The sequence below is a fragment of the Lissotriton vulgaris genome, chromosome 4_1 (genome assembly GCF_964263255.1).
Source record: "Lissotriton vulgaris chromosome 4_1, aLisVul1.2, whole genome shotgun sequence".
Taxonomy (NCBI): Eukaryota; Metazoa; Chordata; class Amphibia; order Caudata; family Salamandridae; genus Lissotriton; species Lissotriton vulgaris.
Window position 1 is genome coordinate 1100468030 of NC_141691.1, and position 16973 is coordinate 1100485002.

The window sequence follows — 16973 nt, forward strand, 5'->3', positions numbered from 1 at the left end:
TTTAAACAAACACAAAAGAGTGATTAATTCAAGTAAAGCAAACCCTTATGTACCACCCAGTCCCTTATTAATTACTAATTAACCCACTAATAAAAACATTTAGCAAAAGCAAACATTTAAAGCAGCACACAAAATGACCACCATTCTTCATGTAGTCCAGCTTTATGATTCTGAAAGAATAAAAAGATAATTAAATGACACAGACAGACAATACACAACATAAGACTTACATATAAGCACATATAAAAGCACATGCCATGAATGATCAGCTGCATGTTAATGGTGACAAAGACAATAGGACAGACATAATAAACAGGACAATATTAATAATGTGTTACAAAAACAGACTTGCAAATGCAACAAAAAGCACATGTAATTAGTTTCCCGCGTGTTCATGTGTGGTGCAAACTTAATCTAGGTTGGATTAGTAAAATAAATCATGCAACAGTGCATTAATTAATCAGTTAATGTTATGGGGAATTGAATCCACAAGCCAGAATAAAATATTTTCTGCAGCCCGCTTTATCACTGTCATCCAAGTGGCAAGCCTACTCATGCAAGCGTTAAAGTTGTCTGCTTCCAGAGAGGGGGCCTGAGACAATGATATGAGAAGTTGCGTGTCGTCGGCGTAAGAGACAAGCTCTACGCCGAACGATTGCACCACTTCTGCCAGGGGGGCCATGTATAAATTGAACAGGGTTGGACTCAGGGCAGAGGCCTGAGGCAACCCCTGTTCAAGCATCACGCTGTCAGAGAGAAAGGTTCCTCTTTGGACTTGAAAGCTTCTGTTGATCAGAAAAGCTTTCAGCCATCCCAGTGCCTTATGGATACTCCCGCTCTGTTTAGACACTGTAGCAGAATGGAATGCGCTACAGTGTCAAACGCGGCACTGAGATCTAGCATGATGAGCGCCATGGTTTTGCCCTGATCCGCTCCTTCCCGTAGGGTTTCAGTGGCTCTCAGGAGAGCAGTTTCTGTGGAAAATTTGGATCTGAAACCTGATTGAGATATGTGGAAGGCGTTATGAGCTTCTAGATGTTCCATAAGTTGGGTATTAGCGATTTTCTCCGCTAGCTTAGCCAGGTAAGGTAGTAAAGATATTGGACGGAGGTTTTCCAGAATGTCTTGACTTATGTTCGTTTTTTTTTTGATCGGTAGCACTACTGCCTGTTTCCATTCCGCTGGTAAACACGCAGTGGAGAAAGAGACTTGGAGCAGATGTCTGAAGTGAGGCTCTAGTGCAGGGAAAGCTTCCGCTAGAATTTTCGGCGGCGCAGGATCTCGAGGAGATCCAGATTTGATGTTCTTGCACATTTTAGCTAGAGCTTCACAGTGAGGAACTACGAAAGAGCCGAGGCACTCAGTAGTGTTTGATAGATGCTCATTTTCGGTAAACTCAGATGCCGGTTTTATATTATTGGAAAAGCTGGTATATATTTTAGTGATCTTTCCTGAGAAGTACTGAGCAATATTATTGCAAGTTTTAACAGAATCCTTTTGGGAGGAGGGAGTCGCATCCACTATGGAGATTTCTTTGTATATTTGATACAGTTCCTTGGAGGAGTTTCCTGCCTCCATGATGCGGGTATGGTAGTGAGCTGCCTTAGACTGTCTTATAGTTCTGTTATATATTTTTTGTGCTATTTTATACTGAATTTTGATTTCTGGACAGAAATTAAGGCGCCATGCTCTTTCAAGCTTTTTACATGCCGTCTTCATGGTTTGTAATTCTTGACTGAACCAAGGAGCAGTTTTTTTGGTTCTTCTGGCATTGTTCATAGTGCGCATAGGGGCAGTGATATCAAGGGCCTTGGTGACGAAGTTGTGTATGTGCTTGTTAGCTGTCTCGCAATCATCCCCTTTGGGAGGGCCTTCATCGTGGACAATTTTATTAAAAGATTCTATTGAGAAGTTCTTCCATTTTCTTCGTTTATAACGTAGAGATTGCAGTTGGTATTGCTCGGTTCTGTCTAGTTGAATTGTAATGGGGATGATGTAATGATCCGACCAGGGTATAGGTTGGGGGTCTGAGGTATGGACTCCCTTCCAGTTGCCAAAGACGGGGTCTAATAGATGCCCTAATTGATGAGATGGTTCTTTATTCTTAAGTTCGAGCTGTACCGAGAGGAGCTCTGCTTGGATATCAGTTGCATCAGTGTCTAAGGGGTCTTCAAAGTGGGCATTAAGATCTCCTAGCACTAGTAGACGAGATTTCCTGAGTGCTAAGTGAGTTATTGCTTCCATCAAAGTGGAGGTAAAGTCAAATAGCCTTCCTGGTGGACGATATATTAGAATACCCGATATAGAGTGATTGGGACCAGTGTTAATCATAAAGGAGCCAGCTTCACTGTGGCCCACCTGCAAAGGGGATAGGGTACATACCAGAGGGGCTTTCGTGGCGATGGCAATGCCACCCCCTCTACCTTCTATCCTATCCAGTCTGGAAAGGGAGTATCCAGGAGGGAGTGCCTGAATAATGTCAGGGTCAGAATAGTCATCTAGCCAGGTTTCCGTTAGGAATAGGATGTTAAGGTTCTGGTCCTCAAGTAGGTGAAAGATTTCTATACAGTGCTTGCGTAGGGATCTACAGGTAAGTAGTGCTGCATTGATGGTAATATCCGTACTGGTGGTTGTGGCATGTCTGATGGGAACAAAGGTACACAGGGGACATTTATCTAATGCCAGGGCATGCAAGGAGTGTTTGCAAGCAGCAAGCGTGTCAGGTTGGAGGGCAAGCAAATCCTGTCTGTCATACCTTATAGTGGTTGTAGTAGAAGAGCCAGGGTCTGTGGCCCCGCGCCCCGTCCGGCCGCGGACGGGCGCAGAAGGGCTTGACTTTGGCTCGACTTCGGCGCGCTTCCGGCGCGCCCGCGTCCGCTGCGCGGTCGCTGCCCAAAGCACATTTATACTGGAGGGAGGGGTCGTTAGAGCGCTGACCTGTGCTCCCTGAGCCCGGATGTGCAAGGCTCCTCCTCGCCCTCCGCATCAAACGCCCATGATTGGACGCGGCGGACCGGGGCGGGAGAGAAACTGAGCAGCTAAGGTGAATACCAGTGATTCACAGTAATTTTACCCGTTAACCCACACCTCAACACTCATGCTGCAAGAGTATCACTGACCTCTTTAATTTTATGTTGCATCAAATTATGTAATTCTGATAAATAGAAATGTATCTGGCAGTCACTCAAGGAATCAATGTGACTTCGATACAACCACGAATCCAACTAAAATGGTATCTTTTTAGACACCCCCTGGCTATTTTGCAATCAACCACCATCTCTTTTGTAACGCTCCCTTGAGGCTCCCATGAGCTTGCTTCGGGATTGGCCGGAGTCGTACGAGCCCTTGCGCAGCATTCAGCGCCTGCACCTTGCTTACCGTCGTGTTTAAATTACAGCGTTCAGGTCAGCTCATTCTGACAGCGATGGCGACTATATACAGGTAAGATCACGCCACTGACGATCCTTTATTGTGATTAGATCTGACCTTATGGTCTAGCATAGTCCCGTCTTTTATATGAGCCACATTGCTTCATAAACTGGGGATGCCACGTTATGCAATTTCCGTAGTCAGTCTGTATTTTCCATTTTCAAGTTGCCTGTGCAAAACTAGTATTTTCCAACCTCATTAAACACGGGAGATGGCCCCTGTGAGAGCTCCGATTGGTGGCTCTTACGTCCAGCCAACGAGCTTCTATTTGACCGCCAGACACGCAAGATAGTTCTCAAGGTTGCGAAGACATTTAATTTATAATTATGAGACACACCGTCCTTCTAACACATGGGATTGAGTCACTTACGCATAGCGATTTCTCGTGTCACTAGTTAATGGACACGCGAAGTTTGTCTCAAGGCCGTTGAGACATTTAACATATAATTGTGAGACACACTGTCCCTACCAACGCATGGGATGTGGCTCTTACGCATAGTGTTTTCTCGTGTCACCAGTTAACGGACATGCAAGGTATGTTTCAAGGCTGTTAATATATAATTATGAGATATACTGTCCCTCCTAGTAAGCTGACCGTATGACACCCCATTTTTCCAAAAGATGGGATGAGGTACTATCTCCACCCCGAGTAGCCAATGACCCCAGCCTGGTCACGATCATTGATAACACTGTTGAAAGTACAATGTCAACTGATGTAATCTCCTTTTAACCTAAAAAAAAACCCTCTCCTCTTTTTAGATCCACCATCAGAGCCCGACCCATGTAGGCGGATTGATAACGCCTCTTTGGAAATAATATTACCACAGATGAACCAGGAGATTTATATCCGGTCCACCTCTTAGTGACCCATGTAAGCGGACTGATAACGCCTTTTTGGAAATAATATTACCACAGATGAACCAGGAGATTTATACCCGCTCCACCTCATAGCCCACCTATGTAAGTCTCCCCATTTCACTATTAACATATCCACTAGGACAACAATCACATGCCCTAGAACCTGAACATTTTCTATATTGTTTCAGATCTGTTGAACAATAGAGGAACTAATTAAATGTCCTACCAAGACGGTCATTGAGAGGCCGGTCTTTAATGTAGGTATCATATGTCTAGATATCCCCCATTTAAGCTTTTTAGTTCACCTCAGATGTTCAGTCTGTGACATTGCGCTCATGCTTACACTTTCAGGTGCTCCCATCCTAGTACGTCCTGATGAAGACTCCAGAATGAGGCGCAAATAGCCCTTTAATCAAGCGGAGTCGAAACGTAGACTGATTTTACCACTGTCTCACATTATAGGATCCAACTGTGTCGAGCTATCCACCCTATATGTGAAGATAAATAGGGAACTAATGATCAGACTAGACTGTAAAGGTCTTACCGTAATGATTTTGTTATTGTGTTATGGTGACACCACCTTTACCCAGTCCCACACTACCTTATCACTCCCATCCTACCCCATCACTCTTCTCTTTCTCATATTTTTATATGAGACAGATAACTTTGATATATAAGAGTTATATTTACATTTGGGCAATTCTTAAACCCGGAATTGTTCTTCAACATGTTTTGATTCGCTCATTTGAAATGATAAAAAGTGTATCAGTGACTCTCCGGGTTTTGTTAGTTTATTAAATATGACATGTGAAATAGTATTATGGTGAACTCTTTTTGTAATTTGTTTTCCTAATAGTTTTTTCACATTTGATTATGTTCAAACACTGACCCTTATCTAACATACTTACCTTCAGACCCAAGTCAGGCAGTTTTTCAGGGTACACCCCGTTGAATCTCAACAGTCCCTTGATGGCAAATGCTAGATTTCCAGCAACCATGAGTTGAGATTGGCATTTGCTTCTCCAGCGGACGCTGCGTTTTATTGGGATAATGCTACAGCATTGCCATAAGATCACCCTTATTGGGACCATCTCTTCAAGATTCAACCTGTCCTTGCCCAGTAAGTTGATTCTTTCTCAAAGATCTATGCTCTGGGAAAAGATAGATCTGTAGATAAGTCTCTAGTACTATTCAACGGATGTTTGGTTTTCAGACAAAACATTCCCAGCAAAGTGCATGTTATGACGTTAAGCTGTATATGTTGTGTGAAAGTGTCACTGGCTATGCATATGATTTCAGGGTATGCACTGGTAGGGATTCTTCAATTAAAACAGCCCCCCCCCCCCTCGGTTGTCCTTCAACTTTTGGAGTCTGTGTTAAAATTGGGTGGGAACCTGACAGAAGACTTTTTAGTAAAGGTCATCATTTATATGTCCACATTTTCTACACCGGTGTGCAATTATTTAAGGAATTGTTCAAAACGGGCACTGTGGCATGTGGCACAATCCACTTTAACCATAAATGTAATGTAATGGGCATTTCTACCGTGCTACTTCCACTCCAAGGAGTATCTTGGCGCTTACACAACTCAGATGGAGGAGTTGGAAAGGGAAAAGAATGTCTTAGTTTCTGCACACACATTACACTAGGGTCCTGCACAAGGCGTCAGGCAGAGAGAAGATCCAAGTTTTCAATGCCTTCCTGAAGGGAGCTTCTTGGAAGAAAGACCGCAGGGAGAGGGGAAGTTTATTCCAAGCCTTCGTTCCCAATACAAAGATGAATTTGCCACCCTTTGTGGCCAGTTTGAAATGAGGTGTAGTGAGTAGGTTCTGGTTTGCGGATCTCAGACAACGCGCTGGATAGTATCTTTTGAACCCCTTTCGTAGATAGGTTGGGCCACGTTGGTTGAATGCTCTGAGTGTGATTAAGAGAAGTTTGAATAGAATTCTCTTCCCTATTGGCAACCAATGTAGAGTGTTTAGGGCTGCTGAGGCTGACGATCTACGGGGCAAACGCAGAACGAGGCGGGCTGCCGCATTTTGGACCATCTGCAATTTGTGGAGAACGATTTTGTTTGCTCCGACATAGAGTCCATTGCAATAGTCCAGCCTAGAGTTTATTAAGGCTACTGCGACTGTTTTCCTCGCCGAAAGAGGGAGAAGATCAAAGAACTTCCTAAGTGCTTTAATGATTTGGAAGCACATGCCTGCTACCGCTACAGCCTGGGGTTTGAAGGATAAGTGGTTGTCGAATTTTATGCCCAGATTACGGGCGGATGCAATTGTGTTGGGTGGCACTTCATCATCTAATGGCCAGCATGCTATAGGGGAGAAAGGATTGTTGGTCCCTATAGGTAGTATTTCCGTTTTTCCGGCATTGCACTTTAAATGGTTATTATTCATCCATTTAAATGTTGCTGCAAGACAGTCACCAAGATCTTCCTCGGCACCTGGCCGTTCCTTGTCCAACACCAAAATCAGTTGGGTGTCGTCAGCGTATGAAATAGAACTGATCCTGAATGACGCGATCAGATTCATCAGAGGTGCCATATATAGATTGAAAAGAACAGGGCTCAAACTAGAGCCCTGTGGCACCCCTGAGCTGACGTTTTTAGCCTCTGATTGATATGGGCCTAGTACTGTTATTTGGCGTCTGTCGGTAAGGAAATTCCTACACCAGGCCAACACCTGCCCTCCTACCCCTGCGGCAGCCAACCGGTCCAATAAGATGTTGTGGGACACGGTATCAAAGGCTGTTACCCTGTAGAGCTCGTGTGTAAAAAAAAACTTCATAGGGAAGAGAGCATTGAGTTGCGCAGTAATGAACGTTTGGTTTGAAATTTTCAGACAAGATATGTCCACATGCTCACAAACATTCACAATGAAAGCACTTCACCTGTGAATGGGGTCAGATAGCAGAAGTGCCCAAACTTGTGCATTTTAGACTCAATCAAAAGTTGGACTACAATGCTGCTCCAAAGTCATACATTTGGAACAAGAAGATTTTAAATGTGTTTCATTTGGCACCTTTTAAAGTGTATGCTATTTTCAAAAATTGTTCTCCAGATTCCAAGATGAGATTTTTACAGTTTCAACAGACTGTAATAGACAGCCTTGTTGCAGTCAAGTACGCAACTGTTCCTAGAATTAGAGTGGTGGAGGATGTGGCTAGACTGAAAGATCACCATCTTCGCAAATACCTTTTTCCAATACTCAAAAAGACCTTCCTTGTCGGAGATGTAGATTCTGTGTCCAAATAGGAGTATGAGAGGAAAGTTGTATGAACTTCCCCCTTATCTTAGCCTGCACATGCCCACATGCTTTAAATTGCACTATACATAACTTAAATATTGGGAGCAACCATGAGAGTAAAAGGGGACTCCTTGTGATCTGTATTGCTATATATTTTCTGTTTAGATATCCTGTTGGCAGTAGTTTGATGTGCTTAGTCACACAAATTGCATATGTAGTCATAGTTGGTGGTTCATCTTCTTCAATTAGGTTGTATTTTACTACATGAAAAAAAATTGCTGTTTTTAGTTGGGATGTTTTATTTTTTTCCTGTCTGTGCTTTGTGTTTGTAATCTGTTAATTGTGGTAGTGTTTTAGAAATAAAAGTGATTTGGAGCTTCAGGGTGATGTCCGAGTAGCATTAGGCTGGAGAGGCATGTGGACTCACGTTTGGATGGTGATGTGTGTATTGGCCTTTGGCTGTCTGCTTCTATGTACTGGCGGTTGGTTGGCTGTGATTGTGGACTGACATTTGGCTGGCAGTGTGTGTAGTGGCGGCTAGCAGAGAGTGTGTGTGTATATGCAGTGCCTTGCTGCTGGTCACTACACACAGCCCACATACTCTGTCAGCCACCAGGCGGTGTGAATGGTGTTTCAGCCATGTGGGCATTTGAAAGTGATGGGCACTTCAACAGCGCAGTTTATTTATGTGCGTGCCATCAGCTGGCTGTGTGAATGGTTTTGAGGGATGCATGCAATGTGCATGAATGGACTGTAAAGCGGTTGGTGCCTTGTCATAGCTTTACAGCGCATGATCTGTGAGTTACAGGTTCAGTTTTCTTAAATTTCAATTCTCTTATTAGCAGTGATTTCTATGTTTTCATTTTCATGAAATCTTTTAATAAAATTTACATATTTAACTTTTCACTCACCCATGTGCCAAATCTTATCAGTGTGTGAGTGTGTACTTGAGTAGCAGATGGGCATGAAGTAATAGTAGTCTTTTCTGACTTTAACTGCCAGGGTGTATATTATCTTTAAGGAAAACCTATCAACCCCAGATAATCTTGAAAACTAGACACTAGGGGGACAGCAGTGTGGTGTGCCTTGCGTGGATCCCACAAAGTTTTCTTATCTAGAAGCCATGGCAAACCTCAAATAGTGGCTAAAAAAATACACTTTCTTCATATTTCTGTGAGGGAAAGTACTGGAGTCTGTGGGGAGTGAAAACATTCCTACCACCGGCATTCCCAGATGTCGCCAGATAAAAAGGCAACTCATCTGTGTGGGTGGTCCTAGAACATTTTGCTTGATTTCTGTGACAAAGTTCCTGAAACAATAGGAATCCACAAAATTCCTACCACCTACCGTTACTCCACTTGTCCCCATAAAAACACTGCCCCATTGTGTGGCTCGGCCTAGTGCCTGCAACAGGAAGGGATTAAACTATGGCCAATAGGAGTCCTCACAAGGAAACTCTCATTGACCTTAGTTTTATGAGTTCCTGTCGGTGCTTGGCCCAGCTCTTTACTTAGTATATGGAGAACTGCTGTATATTCGGTACATAATGAAAAACCACTGTACGGTGCAGCTCAGTTGTTGGCTCTGGGTACCTTAGGTTCTTGGAGAACCTACAGACTATATATCCCTGTGTCTAGAAGGGTCTAGCGGACGGAACGGTATATTGTTTTTATTAATCGCTCATCGCGACAAGATTACAGACGAAAACATTGCCACAAACAGCTGTTTTTCCTATTCATTTTTTTTTAATTATAGCAGTTAGTGTCTTTAAGAAAAAACCTTGAGGGATCTACACAGGACTCATTGCTGAGCTCAGAACGGTCTCCTTTACAGACATTCATAGCTTTCCCAGGACACCTATGGGTTTCAGATTTTTTTCCTATTTTTCCCCAACAAAAACTATAATTTAGCTATATTTAGGCTATTTTCTCGAACCTTAAGTACCTTTAAAATCTCCAGGAGGTTTTAAAAAAGATGTAAATTTGGTGTGGATAGCTTCTCTGGAAAAAAGTTATAGAGGCCTACTATCTTCAAACAGCCCACAACACCATAGCATTCTAAGGGTAAAAGGCTTAGCAAACAAGGGGTTAAATGTCAAATTGCCTAACCATCTACGGACTATCACAAAAATGATGAATATCGATTCAGCTAGAGAGGCTGGCAGAACAAATTAGTTACAAAAACAACAGTGAATCATTGTGAATGAATGCAATACAGCAGGCAGTGGAAGAGACTTGTACTCCCGTAACATTACTGACCCCATGGTGGAATATTTTCTTCGAAAACAGCAAGAACAATGTCAATAGAAATAAACATGACTGCTTGGCTGTGTGCTGCAGAAACAATAGAGAGTGAACGTGCAGAGTGAGAACTCTATTTTGAACAAGATGGAATTGAAGCCTGAAACCTAGTTAGCATAGGCCAGCAAAAGGCAGTTTAACCAGTAACGGAAAACTGGTTTCAAAACCAATATCAAATAAGTGTACACATGTAACTGAGTTTAAATCCACATTCTCCCTATAGGTAATAATACACAAATTCATAAATGCACAAAACCTCTTTCATGGCTCCATCTGGGATCTTTTATTTGGCCCTTTGTTCTGCCTCAGACATGGCTGCAATGCTTATTGGTTGGCCAGATCCCAACACTTGCTGCTGAGTGGCCCTTTAGAACTGTTGGCATGCAATAGGGAAGGCAGTCTGTGCCCTTCCGTGCAGAGGGCTGGATTTGCTGCCAGTCACATTGCTCAAGGTCATCTGCAGTATGTAGTAAGCCATTCTGGGCGGGTTAACTCCAGCTAGTATCTCTTACCAGAATTTCATGCTACTGCAAAATCTTATATGCCTGCTCCATCATCAGCCTTCTGTTGAGTATAACCAGGTACCTCACTAAGCTGCTTCATCTCTTTGTGCTTGTACTTCCCCTGTTACCTCTACTGTATATCTCCACGGTACCACAGTAACCACAAAGTCTTGTGGAATATGCCACAGCTTATGGCACCCCTAGTTAATTAATGCCCAGGCTTTGAGCAAACGTGCATTGGATATTGATGAAAAGCTAGGCGATGAGCAAATAATCATTTTATTTGCTACAGTTCTTGACCACCAGGGCCTCCTTACTGGACTTGACTGTAGCATGCCTTCCAAATTTCAAAGAATCGCCTTCACTCTAATCACACTGACAAAGGTCTCACTACTTAATTGAAGGAACAGATTCAAATCTCTGTTCAACTTGGACTCTCTTCAGGAATCACTATCCCAACCCCTTGGTCTCTCCTGTGTTTTATGCTCTCACTCACCTAAGCCGTGGCACTCTAATTTGTCAATTCTTCTGCAGATTTCCTTGCTCCACTTATCTTAAGCCATTCCCAGTTTATGGCCATTGGGGACTTTGATATTTGGGATGGATGGACAGGAAAATCCCAGGGCATCACCCTTTCAGGACACCATGCAAGGCTTTATTATTCATCACCAAGTTACTGTCCCATACACCAGGCATTGTTTTTGGTCTCCCTGGTGTGAATGTGGTCAACCTATCCCAATCAGTCATGGACAGATCATGATCTTGTGCCATTCACTATCCTTACAACAACTGAAGTCACTTCTGACCACTGGAACTCCGGCCCTTATGCTCAGAAGCGTGTTTGGTCTAAACTGACTTCTCAATCCTTTAAGAATGTTTCAGCTTCCACCGCCTTGCCTATTTCTATCTATGTTTTAGAAGCCCCCTGCTCCCTTTTAAATACTGAATTCAAGGCTTATAACTTTTAGGTTCAAAATACTCTGGACGTCGCACTCCCCTCCTCAGTCTGCTCTTACAATAGGACTCGCCCAACAGCCCAATGGATCAAATCTAGCCTCAGAGGGGTCTAACTCCTCTGCATAAAACTAGAGCCAACATGGAGAATGGATTATCTCCTTGAAAATTAACCTATTTAAAAGCTCAGCTAATAGACTATACATAACTGGTTGGAGTCACTAAAGAAAACCTTTATGCAAACAACATTTTGCCTCTAAAAGCTGAACAGACAGATTTTTAAACTATATAGCCAGAATACATTTCTTCCAAAATGTAACCCTCAGCGGCTCTTTGTAAGGAGATGATTATTTTTTAAATTTAAATCTACACTGTCAGAACTTTCTTGGCACTGAACGGAGCCACTCCAAGGATTCTGTAACATATGGTTTCTCCTTGCCACATAAATAAGCCTTACCTTTTGGAATTCTCATATTTCCTTTATGAAGCTACTTGAACTATGGCATTCTACTTCCTCCAGGACATCCTTTGATTCTTGCCCTCCTCAGATCTTATACAACAGATCGTCATTGCTGGTCTCCTCTCCATCTACAACACGTGAATATAACTATCAAAGATTCTGGAAGTATGGAAATAGGCCCTAGCCATTTCTGTGTTTGAAAAAACTCAATGGAGATTCTAAGGCCTGAAGTAACTTTCGCCCCACTTCCAGACTGTCTTTCCCCATCAAGGTACTACAAAAAAAGCTATTAATAAAATGTCCCACTTCTTAGAATCCAATATCTTTTTGGATCCTTCCCACTAGGGCTTCTGTCATTCCTATAGCACATAAACCATGCTAGTGTCAGTGCTGGATGTTCTTTGAATGTTGGGGGACCAGAGTAAAACTGTTGCTGCGGTAGGGTTGCATTTTTCAGCAGCATTCAACACCATCTCCTATGATCAGCTTCTAGCAAGACTTTTTGAAATAGGGATGTAGGGCTCGGGCCTCGCTTGGATTAGGGACTACATCCGTCATAGGTAACCAAAGTGTACGATGCCCCTTTTAGATCTGAGTGCCAAGCTATTGCCAGTGGGTTTCTCCTTAGCTCCACCCTTTTTAATGTCTATGTTTGACCTCTGACAATTGATTCGTTCTATTGGCCTAAACCTCAAGAGCTACGCATACAATAATGAAATTCTGCTACCTCTACACACCTATGAGCAGGTGGATTCTTAGAAGTGCATGACCCCAATGGTTGACTGGATGGGCCAAAACTGGATAACATATGGACACGCTTCTATTTTGATTGTTTCTTGTTCTAACTCTGCATCTATCCCTAGTCGAAGGCTTTGCCCCTATCTAGGTTAAAACCCTACTCCTGCCCTCCCGTGACTACCTTCCCATCCCTCCCCATTCTCACTGGTATGCACTATGTACAATCACATCCTAATTACCATTGTATGAAGTTAGCGTACCCGACTGTTGGATGATGATTACCCATGCTACGTAGACCTAAGCCTACAACTGCAACACACACACACACAAAAAAAAACTCCTTCATCTTCGGTGTGAAATCTAAGTTTTCCTATTAATCTCAAGTTCTCACGGCTCAATCCAATAATGTCGGTTACCTGCCCGAGTGCCCTAGCTGCAGCGATGAAAGAGAGTTACTTTCTGTAACGCCCTATCTGGTAGAGATTATCCAACTGTAGATTACTTACCTTAGAATATTTCCCAGGAATCAGATTGGATCCGGAAAATCTTGAGCAGTACCCCTGCATGCCAATAGGTGGTAAACAGCTTTGCATCGGAGTCAAAGGCATTGTCCCCACCTGATGGGATGTGCAAGGTGGTGATATAGGTGCAACCCTGGACACGGACATTGGTTTCTTTTCGTGGGTATTTCCAAGCGCAAAGTGGGGAACCACATCAGAAGGCTGATCGACCAGTGTGCAGACTTCTAGCAGCAGACTCCCTACCTTAGAATAGATACCAAAGTATTACCTCCATTGTGGCCTGTGAATGAGCTCAGACCAAAATGCCCTGGAGGATAGAACAGGCGAAGTGCCAGTCATGATGGACTGGACTGTTAAAGCAGTATTGTTTGGTAAAAGTGTGCGAAGATGCACATGTAGCAGCATGACAGATCTCCAGGACAGGAACTTTGGGTGCTGACAGAGCTTTGGCCCTGGTGGAATAAGCCTGCAAGCCCTCAGGGGTGGTTTCCTGGCTAATGCATAAGCTTAATGCAGAGTACAATACATGTGGTGGTGGGTTCGTTTCTGCACTGCCCCACCTTTCTTAGTTCCAGTGAACATTACAAACAGTTGATCATCCATCTGATGTTCTTTGATACAATCCATATAGAATGCTTGTGCCCTCTTTGGGTCTAAGAGGTGGAATCTCCCTCCCTCTTTGGAGGAGTGAGGTGGAGCAAAGAAAATCGTATAATAATATATTAGTCGACGTGAAAGAGTGTCACAATCATTGGCAGACAAGAAGCACCGGTTCGGAGAACCAGTTTGTCTGGGAAGAAGCTGGTATATGGCGGGTGAACAGAATGAGCCTGCAGCTCGTTGACTCTCCTTGGTGATGTGATGGCCACGATGAAGATTGCCTAGATTGTCAAAACTCTGAGGAAACAGCTATGCATGGGTCCAAAGGGAGAATACTTCAAAAAGGTCAAAACCAAATTAAGATCTCATTGGGGCATAACCAAAGGCTTGGGAGGGAATATATGCAGAAGAACTTTCAAAAAGCGAGTCACAATGGGTGACTTAAAAAGGGAGGGTGGGCAATCACAAAAATGCAGAGATGACCGAAAAATACCCTTTACCTGTGCCCAGAGCAAGACCTTGTCAGGCTAAGCATTAGACAAACAACGCTTCAGACAGGGGTGCACAAAGTGGGTCAATATGTTACTAAGTGCACCAAGCTACAAACTTGTCCCAGCGGCTGGTGTATTGTTTATCTTGCTAGACTCCTGGCTGCCAAGATGACATTGCAGACATCAGAAGCGGGAGTCGAATATCCACAGCCATTGCTGCTCAATCTCCATGCATGAACAAGAATTGTACCAATGAAACAATTCAAATAGATATATCATTTACAATAAGCATAAAATATCCCAGGTAGGGAAAAGAAGAAACATATTCCAGAACATCCCATAATCATAGCTTTTTGGAAGATGGCGAGGTCTTGAAGAATGGGGTAAAGAACCAGAAGTTGTGGGCAAATTTGAAGCTAGTGAGAAATCTGGGCAAGAAGGAAACAGACTTTGAGGGATAAAAAGCTGATTTCCCTTATGCTAGTGGTATGGGTTGTACATATATATTGTGTTAGCATGATGTATCTATATATTCCTAGTATAGAGGTATGCATAGTGCTTAATCTATAACTTCTTTTGCTAGTTAGTAAGGGTATATGCTGTTTGTGTGTTCTACTTGCATCGAGTAGGCCGAAAACTGTACGGACGCCATCTTTTCTTGTCTGTGTTCGACAAGAACAGTGATCACGTGTTACCTTCCAACCGTTGTCAGGCCTTAGCTTAGTTGATTTGCTGGAGACAGCTGAATACACGCTATTCTCTCCCTGTGCTCGAACTCAAGGCCGCATCTGGCTGTGGGTGTGATAAGCGCATTCCTGAAGGCAACGTGCCTGCACTCCTAGGCACCAAGACGAAAGGGAATCACCCCTCCTATTGGTAAGTATAGCCTTTATGTTACTTTATGGTACACCAGTTATCACCCTGAGACCTCACCAACCAAGACATGCTCCATCTATCACCATCATGCACAGCAACCACATTTCTGTACACAACCGTGATAACAAATGGTCCCATATATTCACTGCCACCCTTCTTATGCCAACTTGGTCTTTTAATGAGCACCCAATAATCAACTTTCCATGATGTAGCCTTGGTTGATTTCTTAACATCAAACCTCGGTTTGTACTTATTCGGGTAAGACTATATTTTATCACTCACCTCCTCTTCATCCAGAACTAAGCCCTCCATGATTGAGTTTGGATAATACAACTCTCCCTCTGAGCACTTGAAAAGGAGATTTTTGCTAAATGTTATTGACCGCTGTGCGGTGAGCCCACCAGGAGTCCCTTAAAATCCCTTTAAGAGGAACTCTCAATTCAACTGCCCTTTGTTCGCATGCCTTAACTACTCTATTCATGCGTTCCGCCAGACCATTGGCCTGAGAAGAATAAAGAGCAGTCTTCTGGTGCACAATGCCATAGTCATTTAAGAATTCATGCATTTTCTGAGAAACAAATTGCAACCCATTAACTGTGACTAAGAACTTGGGAATGCCTTCTGTAGCAAATTCATCCTTAAGAAAATCAATAACCACTTGTGCTGACCGAACTCACACATCTGGTGGAGACCCGTTTAGATGAGTAATCCACCAAAAGAATCACAAATCTGTCAGCTGGGTTCAATAATGCAAAGGGGCCCATTAGATCCAACCCCAACTTGGTCAAAGCTTCACGTGGAACCTCAACAGGAGATAGTGGGGGCATGTTGATAACACAGGATTTGTCACAAGAAGCACACTCATAACACCCACTGACAACCTTCTCAACTTGACAATTCATCTTTGGCCACCAATACCTTTCCGGAGTCTGGACTTAGTGAGACTCCTTCCAAGATGTCCCTCATGTGCCAGTTTTATTAGTTTTTCCTTAAGGCCCTCAGGTGGAATCACTCTTTCTCCACGCATGAGTTGACCCCGGCACAGAGTGATTTCATTTCTGGCGGAACAAAAAGGAAGCAAATCAGAGTCTAGTTTGCTATTGTCAGGCCATCCTTCAATTACAAATCGAGGTATTGAGGGAAGTAAAGGATCAGCTGACTTACAACTTTCCCATTCACTCTCTTGAACAGCAGACTCCATGACCCATCTGACATTGACAGTATCAAGGTCAACTGCATTCTCAGAATATTAAATCGGTAATTTAGACAGGCAATCTACTGCTTTGTTGGCAGGACCAGGAAGATATTCCACTCGAAAATTGTATTCTTCTAAACCCTCACTCCAACGTTTAAGTCTTGGAGTAAGTCTTTCACTTTCTGTGCAAGAGAATACCTGTACCAAGGGGCGATGATCAGACCTTACTAAGAAAGGAATTCCCCAAAGAAAAAATTGGAAATGCTTTATGGCCCAGCCAATGGCCAAAGCCTCCCTCTCAATACATGAGTTTTGTTGTTCAGGTTTCTTCAAAGCTCTTGAGGCAAAAGCAACAACTTTGTCCTCACCATCATTCACTTGCAAGAGTACCGCTCCAAGACCACACAAACTGGCATCTGTGATTAAAAAATGTCTTTTTCTTGCAATCAAAATGACCAAGGGTAGACATTTTGCTAATAGCAGACTTTATGGAATTGAATGCTGATGCACCATCAGGTGACCAATCAAAGTGTGTTCCCTTCCTAAGAAGAATCCTAATGGGTTCAAGAATTGAGGCAAAACCTTCAATGAATTTTGAGTAGAACTCAGTGAGGCCTAAAAAAGACCTTACTTGCTCTTTGTCTATTGGGGCAGGAGCAATAATGATACTCTTTGCTAGATCGAGTTTTGGTTGGATGCCTTCTCCAGATATGACATGACCTAAGTATGTGATTAAAGACACACTGATTTTGCACTTAGCCTTAGTTACTGTTAAACCTTTTTTCAGCCAGTCTATG